Here is a 12,184-nt window from a genome sequence, read left to right as displayed (position 1 = left end):
GAAGTTCTCACCAAGTTTCCTGAGCTTCCTTATAACCATTGTTTTGAGCTTTGTATCTGGTAGTTTTCTTGCTTCCATTTCATGTAGTTCTTTTTCTGGAGATTTCTCCTGTTCTTTCATTTGTGATATGTTTTTTTGTTTCCTCACTTTGTCTGCTTCCATGTGTTTGTTTCTATGTATTAGGTAGAGATGCTATGTCACTTGGACTTGGTAGAGTGGCCTTGTGTAGTAGGTGTCCTATAGGGCCCAGTGGCACAGCCTTCCCAGTCATCTGAGCTGGGCATTAGAAGTGTTCCTCTGCATGGGCTGTGTGCACTGTCCTATTGTAGTTGAGCGTTGTTTGCTGTTGGCATCACTGGGAAGGATTGACCCCCAGGCCAACTGCCTGTGAGGACTAGCGGCAACTATAGAGGATGAGCTGCGACCCTATGGAGCAGGGCTTGCTTCGGTGGGGCTTTGGTGCTCACCACATCTAACCCTTGAGTGTGTCACTCATAGAGGTAGTAGGGTTGTAATCTGCTATGGCCTAAAGCTACCCACCAGGTGCACTGGTTCTGAGGCCTCCCAGGAGGTGCAAAGTCAACTACCACCTTTGTTCTGCCTTGGGCCAACCAGCATGAGCTATAGAGCAATCTGAAGATGGTTGCTACTTGTGTTGGACTTGGAGGTGCCCAAGAGAGGCCAAGTTGTGAAACAAGGCCGGTGCCACTAGTGCAGTGCCTGGGGCCACTGAGCAAGAGACAAGAGGTATAAGGAGGCCAGATGCTGCTTGTTTGAGACATTGGAAAGTCTGAGACATGAGACAAGAGAGGCCAATTGTATGGAAAATCCACTGGAAAGGACTTGGATGGGCCAGCAAGTTGGGCGGGGCAGGATTTCAGGGAATCACCAGGGCATCACCAAGGCAGGGCTAACAGTGCGAGCCAGGTTGATGGAGACTTGGATATAGTGCCTGCCTGCCAGCTTTGTCTGGGGAAGGGCTCAGAAAAGGGACAATGGCCTCTGCTAGCACTTTTGTCTGGCAGAAAGATTGTCCCCCAGCTCTTGCCCCAATGCCAGGCAATTTAGTTCCTCCCCATATGTCCCTGGTTCCTTTCAAGCAGCTGCCCCAGCACTGGAGCTCAGAGAAACTGAGCCTGAGTAAGTGCATGCACAGGCTCTTTAAGAGGAAGTGACTAGGACTCCAGCAGCCTCCGTGTCACTCAGCCACAAATCTCACCTTTTTTTACAGCCCCAAGTTATGGGGACTTCTCTTTCCAGCACTGGAACTCTGGACTGGAGGAGTTTGGTGTGGGGCTGGTGCCCTTGCTCCTCAGTGGGGGACCTCTGTATCCAAAATATTGGGATATTTTGGGACCAGCCAGTTCTGTGTCTCTATCCCTCCTACCAGTCTCAATGTGACTTCTTTAATTCCCAAGTTGTAGGAGACTCCCATTCAGCTAGATTTCAGGCAGTTCTGTTTTTGTTTTTGCTTTTTTAATATGGCTTTATTGATTTCAGAGAGAGGAAGGGAGAGGGAGAAAGACAGATAGAGACATCACTGATGAGTCATCGTTGATCGGCTGCCTCCTGCATTCCCCTGGCTGGGGATCGAGCCCTCATGTGCCCTGACTGGGAATCAAACTGTGATCTTCTGGATCACAGGTCGATGCTCAACCACTGAGCCACCCCGGCCAGGCAAAGTTTAGTTGTATTTTTTATGTGGTTGTGAGAGAATTCGAGTACTGTGTTTACCATCTTGACTGGAAGCCTGAGGTCTCTTTTTTGTCACTTCCTTGAGGAGTCCTTTCCCTTTTTTCTTATGTTAGCTATCTTGTTCCTGTTTCCCTTTATGTTCCTCTTACTTGAGTTACTCTTGTTTTGGTGGAACACATTCTCCTATAGTTTTCCAAGAAAGGCTGCATAAGAAGAAAAATTCTTGAGACCTGGCATATCTGAAAATGTCTTCATTTTGCCCTCACAGTTTATTGAGAACTTGGTTGGTATAGAATTTTAGATTGGAAATATTTTTCCTTCAGAATTTAAAGTCATCATCTCATTGATCTTTTAGCTTCCATTGTTGCTATTAAAAGTTCAAAGCCATTCGGATTCTTGATCCTTTATATGAGACTTGTGGGACTTTGTTTCCAGTGTTCTAAATTTTTTTATTCATGTTCCCTGATATGGTTCTATTTTTTTCTTTTGCATTAACACTTACTATCCCCTTTCAATTTACAATCTCATCTTTTAGTTCATGAGTCATTTCCTCCCTTTTTTCAGTTCTTTCTTTGTATAATATCCATTGCTTGGATATGGGATCTCCTGGACCGGGCCTCTAATTTCCAAATATTTTATCTTCTATTTTCACAAACTTGACTTTTTGCTCTATTTTTCTTAGAGGTTTTCTTTTCCTTATGTTATCTTAACTTTTATTTCTAAGAACTTTGCTGTTCTCTGTTCTGTTTTTAATAGTAACCTGGTCTTGTTTCATGGATACAGTATTTCCCATAGTCTCTCTGAGGATATTAAATATTTTTTTAGCTCCCTGAACAGTTCCTATATACATCCAAGTTTTGCTGATTTTCTTTTTCTCCATTTGTGGTTTTGGCCTCTATCTTCCATGTTAGAGACTTTTTCTCAGCATTCTCGTTGTTCCTTGTTTGTTTATATTTAAGATAGAGACTGAAAAGCTGATTAGAACCTCTCAGCGTAAGGGTGAAGGTCGTCAAATCTCAGTCTCCTATGTTGGACTGTTCTGTTTGTGTGGCCACTATTATCAATATCTTTGTGGTTTTGTGCTGATCAGAGTCCCTAGGAAGGTTCTTCAAAAGGTCAAACCCTGGCCACAAGTATTCTGGCATTTCATTTCTTTGTTTTCAGGATAGTGCTCTTGACTTGGGTGGAACTGCTGCCTCCGGTCTGGACATGCTCCAAATAATCAGCCTCCAGTTACTTTTCCTGATATTTTTCATTGCTTTAGGTAGACTCATGCCAATTTGATATCATTTTCTGTCTGCTTACAGGATTTCTTTTAACATTCTTATAGTATGGCCTAGTGGTGATAAAGTATGTGAACTTTTGTGTCTCTGAAAAAAAGTCTTTATTTCAGCTTTGTTTTTGAAAGATTTATAGATTACAATGTTTTTCTTTCAATATTTTAAATATGTTTCTCCACCATCTTCTCACTTGCATCACTACCTATGAGAAAGTCTGTCGTCCTTATTTTATCCTTATGTAATGTGACTTCTTTCTCTGGTTACTTTTAAGATTTTCTCTTTATCATTGGTTTTGAGCAATTTGATTATAAAGTGGTCTGGCATCATTCGCCTCATGTTTTTGGGTTTTTTTTATATTAAAATTTTAAAATATTTACTTTGATAAAACCTAGGACCAAAATTATTTCACATGAATAAATTTATGCTGACTCTTCAATAAGACAGGTAGATCCATTGTCATACAAGTATATCTGTGACTATCAAGGTCTTTTTCTAAATCTTCACCAACATTCATCTGTTTAAATGAAGGTGGTACTCATACTTCAGTTTTCAAGGTAGCTGGAAAATCCTCTTGCCACAACTTGTTCAAAGGTTAAAATTTACTCCAACGCAATGATTTTCTTCCATTCTCTGATTCTAAAAATGAGAACCGAGGGCTTTTATCTTTAAATTGTTTCTTATTTATTTGTGACTCAGTGTTTTTCCTTCCTTTTGGTCTTCCCCTTGGTCTTCTTGTTGACTTATATTTTCTCCTTTCATGTTTTCCTTCTTTTTTTAAAAAGTCTTTCAAAAATAGCTTTCAAAGTCAATGGCCTTGGTTATAAATATGAGTCATTGGATGAATCTCTTGCTTGAACACTTGAAAAGAGCACATTTTCTAATAGGATTTCTTTGCCTTCATTTAGGTAAGGAACACACGGGTTTTAAATAAGCTGCTACAGAGGAAGAGTTATCACTTCAATTTTCAATTTCCATGGCTGAATCAGATGACATGTAATCCAGAGAATGCATTCCTGGTATGGATTTTCCGAGGCCCTCTCAAAATTGTTTCTCCTCACTTGTTCTTTGCTTTAACCAAATTTTCATCCAAGTTAGCAGATGACTTACAACAAGCTCCAGCTTCATACAACCCTCAGCTGCCTACTTGCTGTCTGAAACCCAGGCCTCGGAGGTCTGCAGCCAGCAACCTCTTGATGTCAGCACTCCAACAGGTGACAATTGCCTGCCTCTCCAACTGAGAGGCAGAAAAGACTAGGCCAACCCTCTAACCCCATAAGTGGTGGGGCCAAAATCTCACCATTACGATTTATCTCTGGAAAGAAAGTGAGAGGTGGGAGTGTGGGGGGTGCCAGTTTGGTTGCCACTGAGGGAGGAACCTGCTTCATGTTTTTGTGCTTGAGTTTCATTAGACATTATGGATATGTGGGTTAATTGTATTAAAGAAGTTGTTGAATACAATTGTTTCTTCAAGTATTTCTTTAGAAACTTTAATTACATGTATATCAGGGCACTCACATTTATCCTTCAAATCATTCATGCTCTGTTCGTTTTTTCCAATTTTTATTTCTCGCTGTTTCTTTTTAGATAGTTTCTATTGCTATGTCTTCAAGTTTACTAACCTTTTCTTCTAAACTAATCTTCCATTAATCCTATCCATTGTATTTTTTCATTTTAGGTATTGACATTTTCATCTCTATAATTTTGATTTTTTTTTTTTTTTTTTTGGTATCTTCCATGTTTCTACTTAACTTTTTGAATTATGGGATACAATTATAATAACTGTTTTAATATGCTTTTCTATCAATTTTAATATTTGCTTTAAACTACAACTTCATGTAATTTCCTTACATTCTGGGTGATTTTTTATTAATTGATTTTTCCTCCTCAATGTTGGCCATATTCAGCTTCTCTATATGCCTGGTAATCTTTACCCATGCCAGACATAAATTTTTCCTTCTTGTGTGTTGAACATATTTGTATTACTATAAGTATTCTTCAGCATTGTTCTGGGATGAAGTTAAGTTCTTGGAAACAATTTGTTTCTTTTGAGTGTTCACCTTAAGATTTGTTAACCAGGACAATATGCATGTTTAGTCTGGAGGTAATTATTCCCATCTACTCAGTAACAACTGTCAAAATAATCCACCAAGTGCCTGGAGAATTATGGGCGTTTCCAGCCTGGTTGGTGGGAGCAAGTATTGTCCCCAGCCCTGCGTAGGCACTGGGCACTATGCCCTCTTAACTTTTGGGTAGTTCTTTTTCCAACTTTATGTAGTTTCATTACATATAGACATTGATCAGTATTCTCCAGAATACTTGGGGAGAGCCTCTGGAGATTTTCAGGTCCTTTCTCCATGCAGTTTTATCCACTCCAGCACTGTTCTGTGAACTCCTGCTGCTTTGGTCTCCCCAGACTTTTATCTCTGTCTTCTCAACTCAGGAGTCCATAGGGCTCCACCTGGGTACTCTTTTCCTGCACTGTGGCCTGGATACTCTCTCCTGGTAGAATCTGGGGCAATCACAGGGCTCACCTCATTTTTGTGTGTAGTTTTTGTTTGCTTGTTTTTTGTCTCTCAGGGATCACTGCCCTTCAGAGGTACATGATGCTTATTTTTGAAAGGAAGAGTAAGAAGAAGAGGCAGCGCAAAGAGGAGAGAGAAAGAAGGAGTCCATGTCCTGTCACCCTCGGAGGAGCATTTCCATGAGAGGGAACTGAGGCCAAAAGGGACCATCAGGAGGTCTTATGTCAGTGATGAGAAGTCTCTGGATCTCAGTTTGCTTATGTGTGAAATGAGGAGAACAATACTAACTGCAGGATTGTTGTGAGGACTGCAGAGCCCACCTATCATGGACACTCACTGGGTGCTGTGATTGCTGTTGTTGTAACTGATGATGACATAAGTCTTGAAGGGATTTTGATGTTGATTGGCACAGATGTTAGGGAAAGAGTGATGGCTCCTTCCAGCCTCCTTTGCAAAGCCAGGCCTGGGAAATGTGGTTTCTTGGGAAACAATGAATGACTCTACTGACAAAGCAATTGAAAAAATAATTATGATTGAATCATTTTCAGGGGCTCGTCCCTCTAGAAGTAACAAGAGACCAGAAACATCTGTTTGCTGGACATTTCCAAGTATAATGATCTTCAATCTGCCTGCTGTCCTGCTTGATGAAAAGATGACTCTTATAATGACCTTTTTCAAAACTATTTTCAGTCACACTCCTAACTCCATTGGGTCAGACTGGGAGTGGAGGCAGGGCAGAAAAATCCCTGCCTGAGTTCCCCTTCAATGACACCTGTCATCTGCTTTGGACAGCTGATGTCAAATGTGGATTTTTGAAATTTCTAGCCTGAAACACTATGAGCATGTTGCTTTCCAACAGAAAATCATCTCTAAAATTTTCCTCACTGTGCAACAGAGAAGGTGTAAGGCCAGCAAGTTCTGAACTTACCATGATTAACAACAAGGGAGGGACAAAGTAGCCTTCAGGTACCCATTCCTTCTAGATGGCAGTCGCTGCCTTAACCTTATGGCTCCCCCCAGAGAAAGTCTAACTAGGCAGAGGAGGCTGGCATGACACAGGGCTAGGATGAAAGATGGAGAGAAAGACGGGTGCTCTTTCTCTCCATCTTACAGGCCCTGCAAACCCCAAAGCAGCATCTGTCTCAGCCCTACTGCTTCTCAGGCCAAAGACCACTTAAGAATGTGTTGGGAACTTGGGTCACATGAAGGCAAGTCTGAGACCCCCTAGGCTGTAGTGGGAGGGGAGAGCTGTATAGACTGATCCCCGAGGCAGACAGCAGCCTTCCATTTTATCCTGGGAACTTCTGTGTGGGCCCCATGCATGCGAGTTCCCAGAAGGAATGAGGCCTCAAGGGGACATGAAATGACTGTTTGACAGGATCTCCCAAGGCTGTCTGAGCAACACTGAGAGAAGGAAGTATGCTTCCACCCTTTGAGCTACAAGGAGGAAACTATGTGGACTCCTTTTCTTGCTCCATCTTTGAGGGAGCAAATGCAGAAGCTGGCCAGGAGCTTCCAGGCTGCGTGGGAAAAATGAGTCAAGGGCCTGTGCCCTCTCATGTACTTTCATGCCCATCCAAAGGGGAATGGAAAGGGGGGAGCTGACCCTGGGTGGATGTGGGTTCTTGACCAGGAACACTTTAAACAAACCATCCAAATTTTAAATTGCTTTCTAGTTGTATGAGCTTGTTTTCTACTATGGCCACATGTTCAGGGACTCTAAGATGTTGTCCCTTCCTCTCCACAGTTGTGTGTACAGGCTCAGGTGGCCCACTTGGCTGGGCCCTGAGCTCTGCAGTACTGCAAATGATAATGTTAGTACCACTTTTTATTGTTGAATATTTACTGAACATTTAGTATATGTCAATCACTGCCTTAGGATCTTACTAGCATCATCTCATTTTATCAGTCAACAAATATTGGTTGAGAGTCTGTTCATGCCAGGCACTGGCATTTAATCCTCACAACAAGCAATGAGGTAAAAATGATTTCTCCCATTTTACCGGTGATGAAACTGAGTCTTCTGAGAGGTTAACTGATTTGCACAAATCCCCACAGCCAGCAGGTGGCAGAGCTGGGATTCAAACAAAGACTGTCCCTCTCAGAAGCCAGTGCTTGCAACCACTTAGTCTCTCACAAGAACCTTTGTCACAGGCTGAGATTAAAAGTGATACATGGTGGTTCACAGACTGGAAAAGGATTTCATCAGCGTGTCCCCAAAGTGAGCTGTTAGGGGTGAGCCTAGGGAAGAGAGGAGAAGATCACTAGGCAGGTCTGACCTAACTTTCAACTGGCAAATAGCTTTCCAAAACACACAGAACATTTTTATTTGGCCCACAAGACCGGCATTGATTTTTTTCTACTTGTCAATGTCGCCTGCTCTCCAACTTTTTTGCTAAGCTTGGTGCCACCTGGTTGAGGGTATCAGGCCCTTGCAGGCCTCTGGTCTACTCATGTGCAGGGACCACCTCTCCCAGTACATGAACCAACCCAAACTAGTCCTCACCAGCATGTAGCATCTGGCATTGGCTTTTTTGCCCTCTCCATAACTGGTGAGCCCTGGGGGCAAACAGGAGGAACCAAGACCCCTTTGTCTACTCCCCTCCTCTCACCACCTACCTTGGCCTGCTTAGTCTTTAGGACCTGGGTACTGACTTGCTTTCCTGGGTAGAGTCAAGAGGCTCTGCTGGTATTGGAGCCCATCTGTTTGCCTGACTGCCTCCTTCGATTAACTAGCTTTTGTAAGGGGCTAAGTCCTGCATCTAGTATCCCCAGCTGCTGCTGGGCATCTTCTTCTAAGGCTGACGGACCTCCCACAATCATGCTCCACCCAGCCTAGTCTCCACCTGCCTCTCTTTCCAAAGTGTTTGGAAATAAGAAATAAGAACTTGCAGAGAGAAACTGCAATCCACAGGGTGGAGGCAGAGAGACATAGGAACTCAATGGATCCCAGGCCTGCAGGACCTCACTGTAACCTGATGGGTTAAATATGAATCTTAGTTAAACAGGGCAAATGCCAAGAGATGACAACCGGTGGGTCTACAACAGAAGGTTAGAAAAAGAAAAGCCCTAAGACCATTGTTGGCAGTGTCCATTTGATCTCTGTCTGGAAGTAGGGCAGTTTGACCAAGAAGTTGATCCTGCCTTATCCCCATGGCAGGCTTGTCTTCCAGGGAAAAGAGTGTATCTGTCTCAATACTGTAATCGAACTCATCTAAGGAACTCCCTGCGCTCCAATTCCAAGTTCACCAAATAATTTTCTAATGTTAATATTGATAATTCTGACAGTTCTACTTTTTGCATAGCTCATGTAATATGAAGTCATGTGTTGATTTGGTCCACTGGGCCATTATGTTGTCACTGTAAATTAGTAAGCAGGTATTCTAGTTTTATGCATCAACCTATATGAGCCTTGAGGAGAGTCAGAACTCCCAAGTTTAATTAACTCTGAAAGAAAGCAAAAGTTCTGCTGCTGTAAGGCAGAGGATTAGCCCTTGGTCCCTGGTAGGCTGGCGTTGGATGACCATCACCTTGTGGGAGCTGGTCAGCTTTCCCTTCTTTACCTTGTATCACTTCCCCTCACCAGCCTGAGCCCTTTGGAGACCTCCAGGTCCAATCCAAGTTCTCCAGACCCCTTGACTATGAAGACTTGAATTTGCCTGGATGTCTCAGGAGGCTTAAGGCTGATGCCTAGGCCATCAACCAAGGCCAGGTGTGTCAGCTGGACCCAGGCGCAGTGCTATCTGGGCACTGGGAGCCTCTGTGGGAACCCAGCCCTCACATGACCCTCTCACAATAATCTCAGGCTTCCTCATCAGGGGTCCTGCTGTGCATTTTGAATAGTCCCTCGCAGAACAGATAAGAACAGTACCACACATTGGTCCAGAGATTCTGTTTACTAAGCATTTCGCATCCCCTCATCTGAGTTTTGCATCTCTCCTGCATGTAAAAGCAGGTAAGCATTTTCAGTTTTGCTTTGCAGTTGTGAACACTTGGGCTTCATGAAGTTAAATGCCTTGCTCAAGGTCACACTGTAAGTGCTGACCTAGACCTGAAGGACTGCAAGTCCCAGGCTTCTTCCTGTGTCTCTGAGCTGCTGCTTATGCCAGACAGGCTCACGGCAGGGTGCCCAGCATCAGTAGGTCAGCCCCTGAGCTGCTGCTTCTCAGGACAGGCTGCAGACACAGGTGCTCACAGAGGATGAAATAGGACCCAGCTCCTGCCAGGGCTCAGCCCACAGCTCCAGCTGGTGCAGGAGGCAGGATATGCTTCTTTCCCATACGCACGGGCATTCCTGTAAGCAGATCACCTCCGAGACTGCCTCTGGACAGAATTTTGTATTCAAGAAGGCTTCCTTCATGCTCTCATTTACCTGGACTGTCTGGGGCACTGTGTGGCACCAAGAGCTGACTGGAACAATGCTTCCAACAAGCGCAGTAATGATCACTGATTCCACCCAGCCAAGGGGATAACAGGAAGATGGCGTCACACATGCCAAAGCAGCTTTCCACAATCCTTACCACACAAGGGGCCAACCTACTGCCTTTATGGGTTCCAGGAAACCTGCAGCCCCTCCAACTTTTTCTAAATCTCCCACCCCCAGGCACCCCAAGCCCTGCCCAGACAAGACAGTGCCATCCCCTGAATGTCTTTGCTGGACAGGATTGGCCAGAGAGGTTTTCTCTGGCCAAGTATAACAAAGTGTTTTCACTGGCCTGACTCTGTGAGGGTCTCAATAGCCTTAGAGGAGATGGCTGTGGATTATGTTTATTTGCAGAGGAAAAAACTAAGACTGGTTTAGTTGAGAGGCAAGGACAGAGAGTCCAGGTTCTGGAAGCACAAAGAAAAGGCAGAGTCAGAAAACTGGGAGAGAAGGGAAAGGAAAGGAGGGGAGGGGAGGGGAGGGGAGGGGAGGGGAGGGGAGGGGAGGGGAGGGGAGGGGAGGGGAGGGGAGGGGAGGGGAGGGGAGGGGAGGGGAGGGGAGGGGAGGGAGAACTTCTCACTTATGAAGCATCAGCCAACATGTGCATAGTATTCTCACTGGGGTCCCTTTGTCACCGGCCAGCCACCATGTCCTGAGTAATGGCGAAGGGTTACCCATGTTGCCAGACACAGCAGTCCTGGGTGGGCCCGGTGTGGGATCCTGGGACAGAATGAGACCTGCACAGCCCCGTGGTGGGAAGGGAACAAGTGCCCACTGCTTGTTGCCCACTGGCAGGGCTCCGATCCAGGCCGTTGGCCTATATTATCTTATGTGTTCCTCAAAACAGCCCCATCAGGTAAGCTATGATTTCCATTTTGAGATAAGGAAACCAAGGCTCAGAAAAATTGCTCAAAGCCATGCATACATGGCTGAGAAACTCAGTTGTACCTGTCCTGAGATTCTGGGGTCTTCCCTGAGCTCGGTGTGAGGTGTAGGGGCTGTGGCGCCTTCTTCCTCCCCTCAGGGCCTCCCACCTCAGAACCCCTCACCAGTAGCACAGGGGCTGGAGCCCTGGCCCATTCACCACTCTGCTGCAGGAGAGAGGAGCAGAGCCAAAGCTCCTGCGTTCAGGGCTGGTCTCAAAGTGAGTGATGTGGGGCTCATGGGATTCCAGGCCTGAGGCCCCCTACAGGGCAGCTCTTCTCCAGAATGGTAGCATTGGCATGACAACTCCGAGACCAGAGAGCCCTCCCCCTGGGTTGGGGGAGGGGGAGGCCTGCAGCAGCCTTTCAGGGTCATCTACATGGAAAACCAAAAGCACACAATGTGGTTAAATTATCCACATTGCTTGTGGGAAATCTGCTTTCTAATCTTGCTATGCCATGCATTTAACCTCTCTTCCTCACACACTCACATGTACACATGCGCTCACACTGTTCATTTTAGGGCATTCCCTTCTGCCTGGTTTATTGTAATTCTGCCCCAATTGGTTTCTCATTCCACTTCAGCTAGAGAACTTTCCAGCTTTCCAGAACACAAAACTGACCAAGTCAATATTTTCTTTGAAACTCTTTAATGACCTTCTCTTTGCTCTCAGGGTAACATCCAGTCCCCAGCCTGCCTGACAGGCCCTTCATGTAGACAAACATGTGCTGTCCAGTATAAGCCCCGTGTATGGCTGTGGAGCATATCCAAGGCATGGTGATTGCAAAATACCCGCCAGATTTTGATAAATTAGAAAAATAGTATAAAATATGTCATTAATAATTTTTATACTTGATTACATGTTGAAATATTTTATTTTGAAATTTATATTATTAAAATTAATTTCACCTCCTTTTAAAAAACTTTTAAAATATTACTACTATAAAATTTAAAATTATATATGCAGTCCACATAATATTTCAATTGGGCAGCACTGGTCAAAATCACATTTATGTCTCTGGCCTAGCCTTTCCCCTGGCCTCACCCTTGTCCCCCGTCTTACAGAACTCCCCGCATCTCACCCAGAGTGCAGGCTGTCTCCGCTCTGTACCTGCCCTCACATACCCTCTCTGCTCAGATGCCTTTCCCTACCATCCACTGAGCAACCCCTCCTCATTGCTCTAACCTCAGCTCCCCTGACAAGCTCTCCACACCCTCCTTTGGCCACCACCTTTCTGTGTGGGGACTTCTTCCCTTTCTTACATCCATGTAAGCCTCTGTGTCAGCAGAGACGGTGTCTTATCACTTTCATGGGACCTCAGCTTTTAGCATAGTCCCAA

At 44.7% G+C, this 12,184-nt stretch overlaps 1 pseudogene; it reads right to left on the bottom strand.

The window, feature by feature from the left end:
- Positions 1 to 3,375: 3,375 nt before the first annotated feature.
- LOC107546442 (TATA box-binding protein-associated factor RNA polymerase I subunit D pseudogene) lies at positions 3,376 to 3,986 on the bottom strand (annotated as a pseudogene).
- Between the last annotated feature and the right edge of the window lie 8,198 nt (positions 3,987 to 12,184).

The sequence above is a fragment of the Miniopterus natalensis genome, chromosome 2 (genome assembly GCF_054644295.1).
Source record: "Miniopterus natalensis isolate mMinNat1 chromosome 2, mMinNat1.hap1, whole genome shotgun sequence".
Classification (NCBI taxonomy): Eukaryota; Metazoa; Chordata; class Mammalia; order Chiroptera; family Miniopteridae; genus Miniopterus; species Miniopterus natalensis.
This window is presented reverse-complemented; position numbering and strand designations above follow the sequence as displayed.